The sequence below is a fragment of the Marmota monax genome, unplaced genomic scaffold (genome assembly GCF_021218885.2).
Source record: "Marmota monax isolate L192 unplaced genomic scaffold, Marmota_monax_Labrador192_F-V1.1 WCK01_AAM20220418_F8-fsc00089, whole genome shotgun sequence".
Lineage (NCBI taxonomy): Eukaryota > Metazoa > Chordata > Mammalia > Rodentia > Sciuridae > Marmota > Marmota monax.
Genome location: NW_026694744.1, coordinates 7106839 through 7123155, shown reverse-complemented (window position 1 = coordinate 7123155; position 16317 = coordinate 7106839). Strand labels below are relative to the sequence as shown.

At 39.3% G+C, this 16317-nt stretch overlaps 1 protein-coding gene and 1 non-coding gene across 6 annotated transcripts in view; one reads left to right on the top strand and one right to left on the bottom strand.

Annotated features, from left to right (window-relative positions):
* The window catches only part of Mid1 (midline 1), a 353950-nt gene that overhangs the window by 161014 nt on the left and 176619 nt on the right, over positions 1–16317 (bottom strand). The window contains exon 1 of one of the 5 annotated variants that reach the window (XM_046424290.2): positions 1875–2155. The exons of the other annotated variants lie outside the window; for them this stretch is intronic. The gene's annotated coding sequence lies outside the window, so the exon portion shown is untranslated. Of the gene's footprint in view, positions 1–1874; positions 2156–16317 lie in introns of those variants that run through there. 5 annotated transcript variants of the gene reach the window in all.
* Positions 7024–7128, top strand: LOC124079130 (U6 spliceosomal RNA). The gene has a single exon (XR_006847152.1). It is a non-coding gene; the product is annotated as a U6 spliceosomal RNA (small nuclear RNA).

Below are 16317 nucleotides of genomic sequence, written 5' to 3'. Positions count from 1 at the left end.
TCAGCCCATGCAATAATGCCACCATCTCAGTTCCCCCTGCATTCTTTTTCTGGAACTAACTGTCTGGGTTTCTTGTATGAACAAAGATCCTCTCCCTCTCTTCTAGATCCTTACTCCATCCCATCCTCTTTTCAATACCCAATGGGCAAAAAAAATTAGGTGTATAGAGATGTGGGATAAAAAGTTGTTCATTCATTAAATAAATAAGGAATTACTACATATATATTTGTATCCTTAAAACTTGAATACTGGGCTGTTTTCCAACCTCATATAAAATGCCACAGCTATTCATGGGAAAAACCATCCCAAGCTTGGGCATCAGGCAAAGGGAATGCCATCATACCAGAGGAATTGTGTGGGCACAGGGATTCTGGAAATTGAGCTCAGATACCACGGAGGAGAGGACAGGTGGCTCCACGCAGGATCAAATGACTTCTTTGTTCCGGCTTAGTCAACAATGTTTTTGCTTTCCCCTTTTTTCCTCTTTAATCCTTTCCAGTTTGCCTTCTTGCTCCTTTCCCCCAACCCATCTGATTACTAGACATTAAAAGAACGAGCCTGGATTGTGAGTTTGTTAAACTTAAAGAAAACCAGCCTCCGCCCAGTCTCCAGCAAGGCAAATGCAATTCATTGAAAGCACACGCATTGCATGTGCTTTTCTGCACTCACTGAAACTTGCCAAGCATGCTTGCTCAAAGAGCAAACAAGGGGACAAGAGGTTGAGGGTCTCTACCTCTGACCATACCATAGGGTCCTCTTTCACCCCCCCACCCAAGCTGCAAGAAAGGGAAAGTTCCAAACGCTCTGCCCCATTTACAATGGAGAAGGTTCACTCCCCCCGACCGACCCCAAAGTGGGCACCAAAGTGGCAAGTACCCACCCCATTTTGGGGAAAAAAAAGTGAAGAGCTTTTCTGGTGACAATACAGATGCTAACTTTCCCACCCAGATTTATTAGCCCTGGCCAAAGTAATATTACTCTTCCATAATCTCTGCCCTTCTCAACCTACTGGTATGGCTTTCCAGTCTTCTCTTCTCCTTAAATGAGTATTGATCTTGACATTTAAATATTGACATAAGATTCTTCCATAACTTTGATGGAGTTGTAAATTACACCCTTTTCTTGGGCTTACTAATCCACTCTTTTCTTTCCTTTCCTTTCTAAAGGGTAAAGCTATAAACCTCTGCCTGGGCTGATAAGGAATTTTATCATCCTGCCCCAGAGCTACGCAAGAAACTGCTGGTTTAGAATTCTTTTCAAAGGCTCCTTTAAGTAATCCCCAAGCCCTTTCTCTGCTCATTACTTTCAAGGCTGTCTATTCACATCCAGAAGCAATACAGTTCCCAAACTGCTAGAACAGAGCAAACAAATCTGCATTTTTCTGGAAGGGCTGTGTGTACCATTCGGACTGGTTAAGCCTTCTCAGCCATAAACACACTAAGTGCTCAGAACTGGGAGCTAAAATGAGATAAGCGGCCCCCTGTAACTCTTTTTCAGGATATTCAGTTGTCTGTATTCTAACCCAAAGCACACGAAAGAAGCTAAAAGCTTGAGATACATCCTGCACAATACATCTCAGCAGCCGTAAACTGGAATGTATTTACGTATTCTACAAATCGCTTTGAGTCCTTTACAATGACTGCCTGACTTCATCAACCACCATTAGAGGCAAAATTGGGGACGGGTGTGGAGGGATGGCTGGTGGGGGGCCCCCCAGGTAATCTGTTTCTTGGGTCGCCTAAGGAAAATGCATCCGTGTCTTTCCTCGGACAGGCATCTGCTAACTCCTCAAGCTCTCGGGAGTAACAGGTCGCAGGAGTCCCGCGCTGCGCCCTCCCTCTCCGGCGCCAGCCCAGCGCAGCCGCCAGCCTTACCTGCCTCATGTTTAGAATTCCATGACCCATCCGGCAGGGAGCAAGCTGCATGGAAGCGCACGCCGCAAGCCTTTAGTGCAGACACTAAAGCCAACAGAAGCCCGCGAGACAAAAGCAACTCGGTGAAATCCACAGGCAGCAAGGAGCACGTTTTCGTCCTCTTTTTCTTTGATCTGTTGCTACACGCACTCTGCCCAAGACAATGTCAAGTTTCTCAACCTTTTCTTTCCCAGCCTATGAAAAGTCGGGCGCAGAGAAGCGAGGACCGCCTGGCTCTTATTTCAAATCAGTTCTCAGGGATGTCGTAGGCGGCTGGCTTGGGCCGCGGAGGAGCCTCGCCAATCAGGAACAGGGGGTGGTCCTGGGAGCCAGCGAGGCTGCCTCCGCGAGGATTAGGGTAGCTTTCAGGAGTCAAATGACTGGAAGCAGCTGGAAACAGTGCCCAGAGCTCCCAAAGTAAAGGATGAGTTCTATTATCTAACAGTCCTGCGTCTGCTCAAAGAATAACTAGCTTCGGGCTTTAAATCCTTGCATTTTTAAGAGCTCCCTAGAAGCATTAAAACATTTGGAAAGTGCAGAATTATTTCAGCCAGGAAAGTTCAACACTCAGTACCCAAGGGTATTTTTAAAAGAGTATCTTGCACTGGATACCTACTTCTGCAAAGACATTGGAGAGGAAAACAAATTGTTATGTTAACACTTTAACTGAAACAAGCTCTCAAAGGAAGGAGCTGCTACCCACCTCATCTCCATAGAAACTGAAGATCCACTCTATGAAAAACAAATCTTAATGGGGCTGTGCACACAAATATTTTGAAATACAGCAAATGAACAAGGATCTTTATCAATGAGGACCCAAGGCATGATTTCAAATAAAAATCTCAATAGAACAATAAATGCTGACTTTTCTAAACAATATTAAGGAAACTTTAATTCCATCTCTAATATGGCTGGCTGACTTGTATGTTTCTAAAAGCAACACTGACATTTTTGTTAAGAAAAAAGTTAAAAATAAGTGCATCTACCTTTCACTATGGTTTCCCTGACCTACACAAGGTTCATCTGCTGAGCTTACTAACAGAGACAAACTGGGATATCATCTCAGCAGGATGGCAGGAGAACCAACTGGCTTCTTAGAAACTTCAACCCAGACTTAAAAAGGAATTTCCAAAGTTTGCTTTCTTAACTCCTTTTAAACAGTAACTCTTTCCAACCCTTAGTATGATTTCAATGAAAATCTACCTCTTGGATTTCATGAAAGAGCAAGTTGAGCAAATACCACTTTGTATAGATCAAATAATATTTTTTTCCCAAAGTGGTGACCACAAATTTGTGAGGATAATTCAATAAATACTTTAAATTTTTTTGGTATTAGAGAAAAAGACAACTTAGTAAATAATGAGTCATTGGCTTCAGGAGTGTCTTCCACATGGGTTCAATATGTGTGAGCTTGGCCCAATTCTATGAAAATTTGCCATCCTGCTGTGTGTTCACAATCTGCCTACTGTCCACAACCCTATCCCAGCCCCAACCCCACCTGAGCACCACTTCTTTTACTTCAGAGACCTTCACTAAGCCCAAGATCAGTGCTTGTGAACCTTGGCACTACTGACATCAGGATCAGTAATTATAGTGGAGCCCCTCAATGTGCTATGGCATGTTTAGCAATATCCCTAAACTCTGCCCACTAGGTGCCAGTAGAACCTCCATGGTCAGGACAATGGATAATGTCTCCCGACTTTACCAGATATTCCCTGGGTAGCAAAATCAGGCATTGAAAGGTTAATTCTTGAACTTGAGACTGCAAGGAAATTTCTAGGAAGTCTGTTAAAAATGTAAATCCTTAGGGCCCTTCTCTAAGGGAATCTGACTGGTAGGTTTGCAGAGGAGCCTGAGAAACAAATTCCTACTGCTGAAGGACTCTGATTCACTTTTAAAAGAGAGACTGCACCTATCCTGGCCCTAGGCATAACCTAGTCCCAGAACATAGGAAGCTACCAGGCCTGCTACCACTGGAGTTAGAACCCACCACACATCTATTTATTTAACAGAAGCTTCTCAGAAGTGTATGTTGTCATCACATCAAAGGTATATATACACATATGTTAGGATTTTCTCTCTCAAGGCTGGTGCCCTTTCAAAGTTTCTGCCACTTTTCTCTCCTTTGACCCATTCTCGCATGATCCTATGATCTCAAATGTCAATATTCTTTAGTGGTTCCCCTAATGCCCCAAGAAAAAGTAATGTCTCCCTTCCTTCTATGCTCATAAAGCAGCTTCTACAACACCAGTGGTATGCAGTGTTTTAACAACCAGCTCTCAAAATAAATAAGTAAATATTTGTAGTAGTAAATAAGTAAATAAGTAAAGATTTGTAGTAGTCCTGCCAATTTCCATGGTATAAATACTCCTTCCTTCCTACAGTGAGGAGAAGGGCTGAACTTGGAGTTGGAAAGGAGATGGGAAGCACCAGCTGAGCAGACCATGATCTGTCTCTGCTGATTCATTTCCAAACTGAAATGCAATCATATATTTTTGAGTCTCTCTCCTATATTTAGTGTGAATGTCTCAATGGCAAGTATATACACAAAGGCACATCAATGTTTATAGCAGTTCAATTCATAATAACTAAGCTAAGGCACCAACCTAGGTGCCCTTCAATAGATGAATTAATAATGAAAATGGAATATTACTCAGCCTTAAGGAAGAATAAAATTATGGCATTTGTAGGTAAATGGATGGAACTGGAGACTATCATGCTAAGTGAAATAAGTCAGTCCCCAAAAAACAAACCAAATGGTCTCTCTGATATGGGGATGCTAACACACAATAAGCAGGGGAAGAGGGTAGAAGTTCACTGGATTAGATAAAAAGAGTGAAGGAACAGAGGGGAGATGGAAATAGGAAAGGCAGTAGAATAAATCAGACATAATTTTCCTGTGTTCATATATGAATACATAACTAGTGTAATGCCACAATATATTCAACCACAAGAATGGGATCCTAATTAGAATAAGTCATACTCTATGTATGTATGTGTCAAAATACACTCTACTGTCATGTATGTCTAAAAAGAACAAATTTAAAATCAAAGAATGGTATCTTATATATCTTTGTAACCTCAGCTATTTTCACCTACCTTCATGTACAAACATTATAGAATGAAAACAAAATGTAGTGACTAGCTTTCCCCTACACATGGAGAACAATCAAAACTCTGCCACTACTACATTATGGAAGAGGAAGGAATCTTTTGGAAAATACAACTCTTACAGTTACCTTTTTACCATAACTTAGGATCTATTCTGAACTTCTGACAACAGTAAACATAATGCCTTCTCCCACCTTAACACTGCTATGTTCAAGCTATATCTAGATTGGAGTGGGGAAGAGACCATCCTCTAGCACAGAACCCCAACTTCATGGACATGTTCATGAGACAATGTATTTTTGTGGTTTTATATGAAGGTACACATACATTTGCATCTGTATACTTATACATCTTCTCAGCCACTGAGCTAGGACTTTGAGGAGGAATCTCTATAATAATCTCTGGTAGGTAAATGAAAGGGGATAAGAAGTAAGAAGTATAAGTAAGAAGTACAGCTATTGATGATGCTTACCTCCATTATTTTCTCATTATGTATTAAGACAGGAATGCTAATGGTGGTGTCTTGGCTATTATGAGCCAAGCACTGTGCCAGGCACATCACAATGTGCACCATTTAATTGCCATCCAAATACCAAAAGGTAGGAATCACCATTGGTAGGCAGGATTATTGGGGCAAAGAAAAGATACTCAAGTCTTACCTTCATGAATGGTTTTACCAAGAATCAAACCTAAGTGTATCAGATTAGAATCATTCTGATTTGTGCCTGCTATGGTCTGAATGTTTGTCCCCTCACCCCAAATTCACATTTTGAAATCCTAGCCTGCAATGTGATGATGTTAAGAGGTGGGGGCCTTTGCAATGTGATTAGGTCACTTCATGAATGGGTTAGTTAGAGCCCTTATAAAAGAGGCCTGAGGTTGTCTGTTTGCCCTTTCTGCCCTGTGAGGATACAGAAACAGGCACCATCTATGGAGCAGAAAGCAAGTCCTTGATCTTGGACTTCCCAGCCTCCAATATTGTGAGCAATAAATTTCTATTGTTTATACATTACCCAGTCTAAGATACTTGGTCTAATAGCCTGAACTAAGTGTTATATAATACGCTGTCTCCAGAAATGATTTGGACGACCTCTAAGAAAAGTGAATGATGGAAATAAGTGAAGTCTTCTTTTGCATTTACATATAAATATAACTTTCTAAAATGTTAAATGAAGGGCTGGGGTTGTGGCTGGTGATAGAATGCTCACCTAGCATGTGTGAGGCCTGGGTTTGATCCTCAGCACCACATAAAGATAAATAAATAAAGGTATTAAAAATGTTAAATGAAATGAATAGCCCTTTGGGGGTTTCCCATTGAGTGAGGATTTCATAATCCACTGGTAACAGTATAAGCCAGTAAAGTGAAGCAAGAAACTTGCTTCCCCCAAAGAAATGGATGTTCTGATCCCAAGTCTGTGATTAACAGTTTGCAAATGTTAGCTAAAAGGATGTTCTAAATCTTGACAGTGCTTCCTTTAAAAAACAGCCCAGATGATAATCCTCTAGAGTTTTGTGCGAGTTTGGTTATACACAGTCCTCTGCAGCAAACTGAACATAAGTTTCTGGGTGGATATTAAGAGACAGGCCCTACTTAGACACAGATGAACATTGATACACACTCCTGAAGGATAACTAACCATACCTGTGCCACTTCCTTCAATGATTTAATAGGTCAAAGCCTACAGAATGGTGAAAAATTGTTGAACTGGGCATGGTGGTGCACTTCTGTAATGCCAGTGGCTCAGGAGGCTGAGGCAGGAGGATCACAAGTTTAAAGCCGGCCTCAACAAAAGTGAGGCCATAAGCAACTAGTGAGACCCTGCCTCTAAATAAAATACAAAATAGGGCTGAGGATGTGGCTCAGTGGTCGAGTGCCCCTGAGTTCAATCCCCAGTACCCCCCGCAAATGGTTGAATATTGTTTTTTTTTGGTTGAATATTGTTAACTTCATATAGTTTATTCTAATGTGTGTCAAGATACATCATCAAAATTCAAGAAAGTTCTTACTTCTGCAGTACACATTGAAATTGGAACAACACAGAGAAGATTAGCATGACCCCTACACAAGGATGGCATACAAATTTGTGAAGCTGGTGACACATGCCTGTAATCCTGGCTACTTGGGAGGCTGGAGCGGGAGGATCACGAGTTTGAGGCCAGCCTGGGCAATTTAGCAAGACCCTTTGTCAAAAAAAAAAAATTAAAAAGGGCTGGGAATGTGTCTCAATAATAGAACACTTGCTTAGCATGTACATGACCCTGGAGTCTGTGGCACCACCAGAAGAAAAATAAAATCGATGAAATTCAAGCTGATGTTGCTACATAGTCACCTAGAAGAATGTGTCCAGTGTAAGGATTCATTCTTGGGGATCTATGAAAATAGTGTTTTTGCTTTTATTCTCCCCAAGAAGTTCTAGAAATCCAGTTGTTTTATTCTTATGATGGCAGAAGAAAATTTGAGAAACACTGTGTTCAAGGTGATTAGTGAAGATAATTTAAGTTGACAACAACATAAGTTCCTGCTTAGAGAAGGAAAATCCTATCTAGAATTCTTATGGAAGCCACAGGAAAGAATTAAGTTTCTGCTCACTGAAGACAGGTCTCATTAAGTTAGTTTCTTTCTGTTGTTAAGGGAAGCAGTGCCACATTACAGTAAGGACAGAGCAAATGGGATTTGGAATCTCTTTGTGGTGCTGACTTGGCTACAACTGACAGATGGACTCCAGGTGAACCAACTGGCATCTCTAAGCCCCAGATTTCTCTGGGGACAGTTGGGCAGATTGAATGAAATCAGGAAGTGTGCCTGGTGCAAGTGCTATTGCTTGTTTCATGAATGTCTCAGATGACTAACTCTGGAAGAAGGGAAGGAATCTGTGAATACAGAAATAAAACACATACACACCAAGAGAAATAGTTTAGGAGAATACCCCCTAAAGGCAGGCTTTCATGCAGGGCAGAACTGACTGAATGGTCATCAGTCAGGGTTTGAAATAAATTAGGCTTGAGAATTCCTCACTTGAAAATTAAAATCTTAAAACAAATCATGTAATTTTAAGTTTCAATTATAACTAATCATTGTATGCATTTAGAGATGAAATGTATAGACAGTTTCTAGATTTTGTTGATTAAGTACAGCTGATTCTTCATTCTCTTTCTCTTAGTAATTTGGTAAATGATGTATGCATGAATTTAGCAAGGGCTTTTTGTTCTTTTCATTTTTGTTATGATTTGGGGGATTTTGTTTTTGTTGGTGCTAGGGATAGAACCCAGGGACTCATACATGTTAGGCAAGCGCTCTACCATTGAGATTTACCCACAGTCCTTTTTTTTTTTTTTTTGGAGACAGGGTCTTGCTATGTTGCCCAGGCTGGCTTCAAACTCCTAGGATCAACTGATCCTCCTGCATCTGCTTCCCAAGTAGCTGAGACTATAGGCTTCGCTGTGCCTGGCTCTAAGGGGTTTTGTAGTCTCCTCTCACTCTCAAAATTTGTCTCCATTCCCAATAGAACCCTTCTGCTTCATTTCAACAAAGTAGTATCCTACTTTCCAGAGTAATTCTACAATTTCTAAGTAATCTACTTTTTGCCATAATTTTCTATTGGAATTTGTAAGAGGAAAATTATTAAATCAATTTTTGGGAGGGGTACTGGGGAACCCACCAATGCTTAGCCACTGAGCCACATCCCCAGCCCTTTTTTATTTTTTATTTTGAGACCGAGTCTCACTAAATTGCTTAGGGCCTCAAAAAGTTGCTAAGGCTGGTCTTGAACTGGTCTTGAAATCCTCCTGCTTCAGTCTCTCAAGTCACAAGGATTACAGGGGTGCACCACAATGCCTGGCTTGAATCAATTATCTTTTACTAATCTTATTATCTGTTCTTCCTAGATGCTGAGCTCATTGAGGCCCATATCAATCAAGACTCTCCAGAGATGCAGAGCCAGTAGGATGCATAATACACATATAAGATTGTTTCAAGCTTGTATGGCTGTAGGGACTTGCGATTCTGGCATTTATAGGGCAGGTCAGTAGGAGCTGACCCTGTGATCTTGAGGCAAAACTTCTTCCTGGGGGGGAATCTCAATTTTGTTGTGAAGGACAAAGTAGGATGAGGCCCACCCACATGATCAAAGATAATCTTCTTAAAGTCAACTAATTGTAGCTGTCAATCACATCTATAAACATCTCCATAGCAAAGTTAATATTTGATTGAAGAAGTGGGTACCATAGCCCAGCCAAGTTAAAAAAAAAATCACATAACCCACACCCAAACATTTATCTCTCTTGCAACAAGAACGTATTAGTTAATAAATGCTTATTGAACTGTTGCAACTAACAATTATAATTTAAAACCTCTATCAGTAGAAGGCTTCTTCATAAAAGATGTAATTTTGCTAAAATATCTATTATATACTTCTCAATGGTATCCCTGGAAGGTAAGAGACATAAAATTTCTTAACCACTGAGCTATATCCCCAGCAATTTTTTAAAATATATTTTATTTTGAGACAGGGTCTCACTAAGTTGTATAGGGCCTCTCTACATTGCAGAGGCAGGCTTTGATATCGTGATCCTCCTGCCTCAGCTTCCAGAGTTGCTGGGATCAGAGGCATGTGCCACTGCACCCAGCAAGAGCAATACAATTTTGAGATACATGATTTCTAATTGACAATTCTATATTATGTCATACTATCAATCAAATGTCAGGATTGTATGCAATTATTTTCACACAAAGTTTGAAAATTTTTGCATCCCATATGTTCCTTTGGAAACCACTCAAAGATGTGTTTTAGCAAAATGAGGGAATTAAACCTGGAAAGATAAGCCAATGAGACTGGGAAAATAGAGGATCCAATATATAGAGAGGTAAGAAAAGTCCAAGATGATAGAGGCATCATTTTAGAAAGGCCCAATTTTAAATTGTAGCAGGAATATGAAGGACTCTGGGAGGTTTAGATCTCTAAAGAGGAAAAAAAATGACACTGATAGATTAAATTTGAGGTTTTAAATTAAACAGGTACACACAAATATAAGAAAAATGTGAGGCTATCATTAACTCCAGGAAAAACAAAAACTGCATGAAAACAGAAGCACAGTCATAGAATGCTCCTTAAATTGACAGTGAACTCTGATACTGATATTGTAGCAGAGACAATTGTAGCAGAGACAATTAGTCATCAGTCCAGTATCCATCTTTCCTTTCTTTCTTTACAAAAGAACTTCAATTAATTTAGGGCAGAAATGTGTGCAAATGAAGAATAGTTCCTAGTTTTCCTTACAGGTATGGGTGATTAAGTGAAACTATTATAGACTTCAAAACGGTAATAGAAGCTCCTATGTAGGACTTTGGGGAAAGATCATTAAAGGGGACACACACTTCTCTTTACCCTTCCCAGATTTCCCCATGAGGAATATGTTTGCAAAGCCTAAGGGCCATAAGGAGCATAAACCACATTGTAAAGACTAGATAACAAAAAAGCTAGAAACATCCTGGATTCCTAATGACATTTTGGAGCCTCTATATGAGCCCTGAGTCCTGAACTTCATGTTTTGTGAGAAAAATTAATCACTAATCTGTTAGAACGAGTTTTTTTTTTTTTTTTTTTGAATGTGGTGCAATACATTTGTATGTATCTGTCATCATCTTGATTCAAGAATGGTCATTTTTTAACTTTTATTTATTTGTGGTGCTGAGGATAGAACCCAGGGCCTCACCCATGCTAGGCAAGTGCTTTCTTGCTAATCTACAACCCCAGCCCTGAACCAGTGTTTTGATATTGGTGAAACTAGGTAAAGTAATTTTGTGACACTATTATATTAGGAAAAGGTGGTATGGGAATGAAAAGGGATAAATTCCATCTTTCTTTGTTTCTTTTTTTTTTTTGTGGTGCTGGGGATCAAACATAGGGAAGGATAATTCCCTTTTGATCATATATAGAATGTTAAAGATAATGTCTAAAATTCATAAGCCAAGAAAGAGCAGTAAAAGGATATTATGGGAAATATGGAAGTACATACCAAAGGAAATATTTACCAGTTGAAAATGATTACCCCTAGGGCGGAGAGGGATGGAACAAAGATTGCTGGTTTTCATTATGAGTCTTTAATACATTTGTACTTTGAACATGTATTACTTTGATAAAAATTAAAATTAGTGAAAAATAAAAAGGCACTCACTTGCAATTAAAGCAATTTTTATCCTTAAATTCATTTCCTGTGAACTAACAGTGTTTTATGATTATTTGACCTATGGTTGACGAAAGAGTCATAGTAGAATTTTAGAGAAATTACATGCCTGATGGCCCATTCTGAACCCCCAAGTGTAATGTCACCATGTAGTGCACATATGAGCTGATTGGCATTTCCTGTTTCCTCCACCACAGCTTTAATTTGCTCAAGGTTTATGACTGATTTGCCATGTGTATCCAGAAATACATATATTAGCCCTGATCCAAACTGTTTTAGACAAACATTCTTTTAGATCTCTAGGAATGAAGATTCTACAACCCAGATGCCTTAATAATTCATTAGCGTAATCAAAACTCCTTTTTCCTTCTTACTAATTTAATGATATCATTCTTGATTTAAAATCTGTTTTTTTTTTTTGTTGTTGTTGTTGTTGTTGTTGGTAGGTTTAAGTGTGGGTAGGAGTAGCTGGTAACCGTTTTCCATATTATAACCATTTTGCTTCTTATTATTCTTTTATCTCACTTTCCTTAAAGGTGAAAAGGATTAGTCCCTCAGGCTTTTAATATTTTAATGCCCCAAACTGGCTTTTAAATTAGTCCTAGAGATTAAAAAATTAACTTTTGTGAATCAGATCTCACTTTTGCATGTTAGAAACAAGCAAATCAGGCTGGATCATTTATAATAACATGGACATAAGAAGGTGATTAGAAATTTTCATCAAAAGAAGCTGTGCACAGGAATTGCACTCCTTGCTTATAAAAATTCAGTGTTTTATCTTGTAGATTGGCACTTCTCAAATGCCCACAAAGATTGCCAGGATGGTAATGTCATTTCTGATTGGTGAAAACCCTCTTCCACTTCACACATAATAGCTAGACTTGGATTTAAGATGATGATAAAGATAAAAACTACTTATGAATCATGGTTTATACATCTCTTTCCTTTGCTAGACACAGATCAGGGTGTTTTTCATCTCATTTAATAGCTGAGGAAAGACTATTTCCTTATAACTGGTTAGATTTTCCTCTGCTAGTAACCACTTATGAATTCACACATACTGAGATAGGCTATCATTTACTGTTCCCCCATGCAAGATAAATATATCAAATTGTTTCAAGGGGAAAAATGAAAACATTGATTATCAGTGCCCTAGCTTTCTCCATATGTATTAAAGAGGACAATTCTTTTTAACCTAGGGGTGCTCTAACACTGAACTATATCCCCTAGACTCTATAGGATATGCAGATATTTGCCCTCTACACACACACACACACACACACACACACACACCCATACATTGAGACATTCCTAAGACCTTAGCTCCTACTGCTGTCACCATTACTCAGTCTCTTCCAACCAAGACAGGCTCTTTGTGTTGCTCTTTGTCCTGGACTCAGAGTTTCTGAGATCACTCTTCCCTGTGCCTGGATAAGTATGTCACTGTCCATTTCCATAGCTGACAGCCTTGCTTTCTCACTTCCTGATATCTCTGTTAAAATGTCACTCCATTAAAAAAGATCAATTCGCTAACCCCAATAGCACTCCCTATCTATATAACCCCTGGCATCATTAGACCTACTACATATTTATTTGTCTCCACTGAAAGTTCTGCTCATAATGGCATGCATAGCCCATTTGTGCCAGTCTATATCACCAGAACCTAGAACAATCCTTGGCATATTGTAGATACTCAGTAAATACTCATTGAATGAATGATTGACTATACTGGCATAAAGAAGGTATACTGTTGAATCTTTGTTAATGTGAAGTTAAGGCATTCAGGTCCCTCGAATTCCTTTGCTTAGAGGAGGTCCTTGTCTCTATGTTTGAGATCTTTTGGATGCCTTGAACATGATGAAAATCAATTCATAGAGATGTATAGATACCTATATGTTGCTAATGAAATCCATGGCTAAACCATTGATGACCCAATTCCCTCTGAATAAGGTAAAAAGCTTCAAGGCTGCATTCAAAACTGTGGGAATGAATCACACAAATTCAAATGTACTATGTTGGGAAAGCCAGCGGGAAATTCTGAATGAAAGGAAATCTCATTCACACTCCTAAAGAAATTTCCCTAAAATCCACATGCTGCCCTGCATAACACAACATCTTTTTCCCTGAGGGCTACCTTATTAATAGGCATATACAATGTTTCTTTCTTACTTACCAATGGTAGGGAGAGCAGAGCCCAAATTTGGAGAACCACTTACAGCAAATAAGAGTTATTAAAGTACATTGATTTGTTTTAAAAGGTAAATAACAAATTCCTGGCTTATCTTGAAGCTGCAAAGTGATTAAAAAAATTGGAGGTGGCTTGTGGTTGGAAATTTCAGTACCATATCAATATCTAAGTGGTAAGATCCCAACAGCCCGGCATGAGGCTCAGGAGATGAGGGAGTGTTTGTGGCCAGTCATGGGTAGACTGGGATTTGATGCCTCATTCCAAAGAGGAACTGCATCTGCAGCAGGTTTGCCACACCACTGCTGGAAAGAACACAGCCTCTGAAGTCAGAGATTGGTCCAATTCCTCATATTTCAACCATACACCTGCCGCATATTCCTGGGAGCCTGACACTGAACTGCTCCATGATAGATATGGGATTTCTTTCATTAGCTCCTTTTTAGTTCAGCCCAAATACCTCCTGGTGGGTTTTACTATATTACATAGCACATCTCTCTAGTGTAGATGTCCATATTTTAATTTCGTTAGACCTTTCAGTGGTTTTGTATTCCCTTAATTGGGATAGATTAATTTGCCCAGTTGAAGATGCATTTACCTGTCTGCCAATTGGTTTATTTCTTTTTCTTTTCTTTTGGTACTGGGGATTGAACCCAGGGGTGCTTAACCACTGAGCCACATCCCTAGCCTTTTTTATTTATTTTTTTTTTATTTTGAGACAGGGTCTCTAAGTTACCTAGGGTCTTGCTAAATTGCTGAGGCTGGATTTGAACTTGTGATCCTCCTGCCTCAGCCTCATTCACTGGGATTACAGGCATGTGCCACTACACCTGGCTAATGGTTTGATTTCTGAAGGTGACCATAACAAAATTACCAGGCCCCATACAGTTTAACAGAAATATTAGTAGGGCCTTTTGATACATCTTAGATAATGTAATAAAAAAGAGTATATTTTGCCCAGCGTAGTGGCCCACACCTGTAATCCCAGTGGCTCAGGAGGCTGAGATACGAAGATTAGCGAGTTCAAAGCCACTCAGCAAAAGCGAATCACTAAGCAACTTAGTATACCCTGTCTCTAAGTACAAAATAGGGCTGGGGATGTGGCTCAATGGTTGAGTGTCCCTGAGTTCACCCCCACTCCAAAGAGCATATTGTGTTCATTGTATGATGTTATTTAAATCCCTCACCTTAACATATCAAATACCATAACTATTTACAAAATAGACAATAAAATCCCTTCCTTTTGTAAATAAATACTTCAAAAGAGAATAAAATGAAACCTCATTTGAATATTATTTCTCAGACATTTAGAACTCTTTAATAGAGCTATGAGTGGTGGCTCATGCCTATAAGCCCAGAGACTCAGGAGGCTGAGCAAGTTCAAGGCCAGCCTAGGCAATTTAGTGAGACCCTATCTCAAAGTTAAAAATAAGGGCCAGGAGTGGTGGTACATACTTGTAATTCCAAACAACTTGGGAGGCTGAGGCAGGAGGATCACACATTTGAGGCCAGCCTTGGCAACTCAGCAATACCCTTTCTCAAAAATATATAAAATAGGGGCTGTGGTTGTCGCTCAGTGGTAGAGCACTCACCTAGCATGTGCAAGGCCCTGGGTTCAATCCTCAGCACCACATAAAAATAAAATAAAGATATTGTCTCCAACTACAACTAAAAGAAATATATATATATATATATATATATATTATATATATTATATATATATATATATATATATATATATATATATATATATATATATATATAAATTTTTTAAAAGAAAAGTGAGCTGAGGGTATAGTTCAGTGATAGAGTGTAAGTGGGTTAAATACCCAGAACCCCGAAAATACACACACACAGATAAATGAAAAGAAGGTCCAGGGATATGTGGATCAAGCCCAGAAGTTTATACTATATGTGGGGAAAAACACTGGCCATAAATATTTGATTCAGTATTCGCAATCAATGTACTATAGAACTGTGGCTGGTAGCCCTGGAAAATAGTCTTAGTCCAAAGATCCACCCTAACACTGATATCTGTGTGAACTTGACCTACTTGCATCATTTTTCTCAAAGTTATTGTGAGAATAAAATTGGGTGATTTGTTTAAAAATAATATCATTTTACATTTTGAGTGCTTACTGGATGCCATGCTTTCCTCCTCCTTTTCCCTATTAGAAATGGTACTAATACCATCCTTCTTTTCTGTGAGGAAAAAAATGAGGCACAGAGAAGCAAAGTAACTTACCAAAGTCACATAGCTAGGAGGCCACAGATGCTGAGTTTATATGCTTGGGTTTATTGGCCCCTGAAAACATGCTCTTAACCCATAATACCATGAGAACATAGCACAGAGCAAACACTCAATAATTATAGCTTATAGCCAGGCACAGTGGCCTGTAATTCCAGTGGCTCAGGAGGCTGAGGCAGGAGGATAGCGAGTTCAAAGCCAGCCTCAGCAAAAGCAAGGTGCTAAGCAACTCAGTGAGACCCTGTCTCTAAATAAAATACAAAATAGGGCTGGGGATGGGGCTCAGTGGCTGAGTGCCCCTGAGTTTAATCCCCAGTACCAAAATAATAATAGCTTATATTATGATCAGGTCACAATAACAATCTCTAGCACTCAGTTTTGTGTGCACACAGCTCCACTTGGAATCATCACATAACTCAACTTGCATCTGTGCCTCACTTTCTCCAGCTCTATTTTGGGTAAACAATCTGCATTCTTTCTTCCTTGGAATGCACAGATAAGGCCTTAGCTGAGAACATCAAAACAAAACACTCATCATTTGAAAGTTCCCTTAAAAAGGCCTGAAGCACAGGAATCCTTAAAAGTCAGAAAATCCATTACAAGCACGCAAATGTTAGGTTTGTTTTTCTGCCATTAATGACATTTAAGATACTCGTTAATGACATTTAAGAAACTGA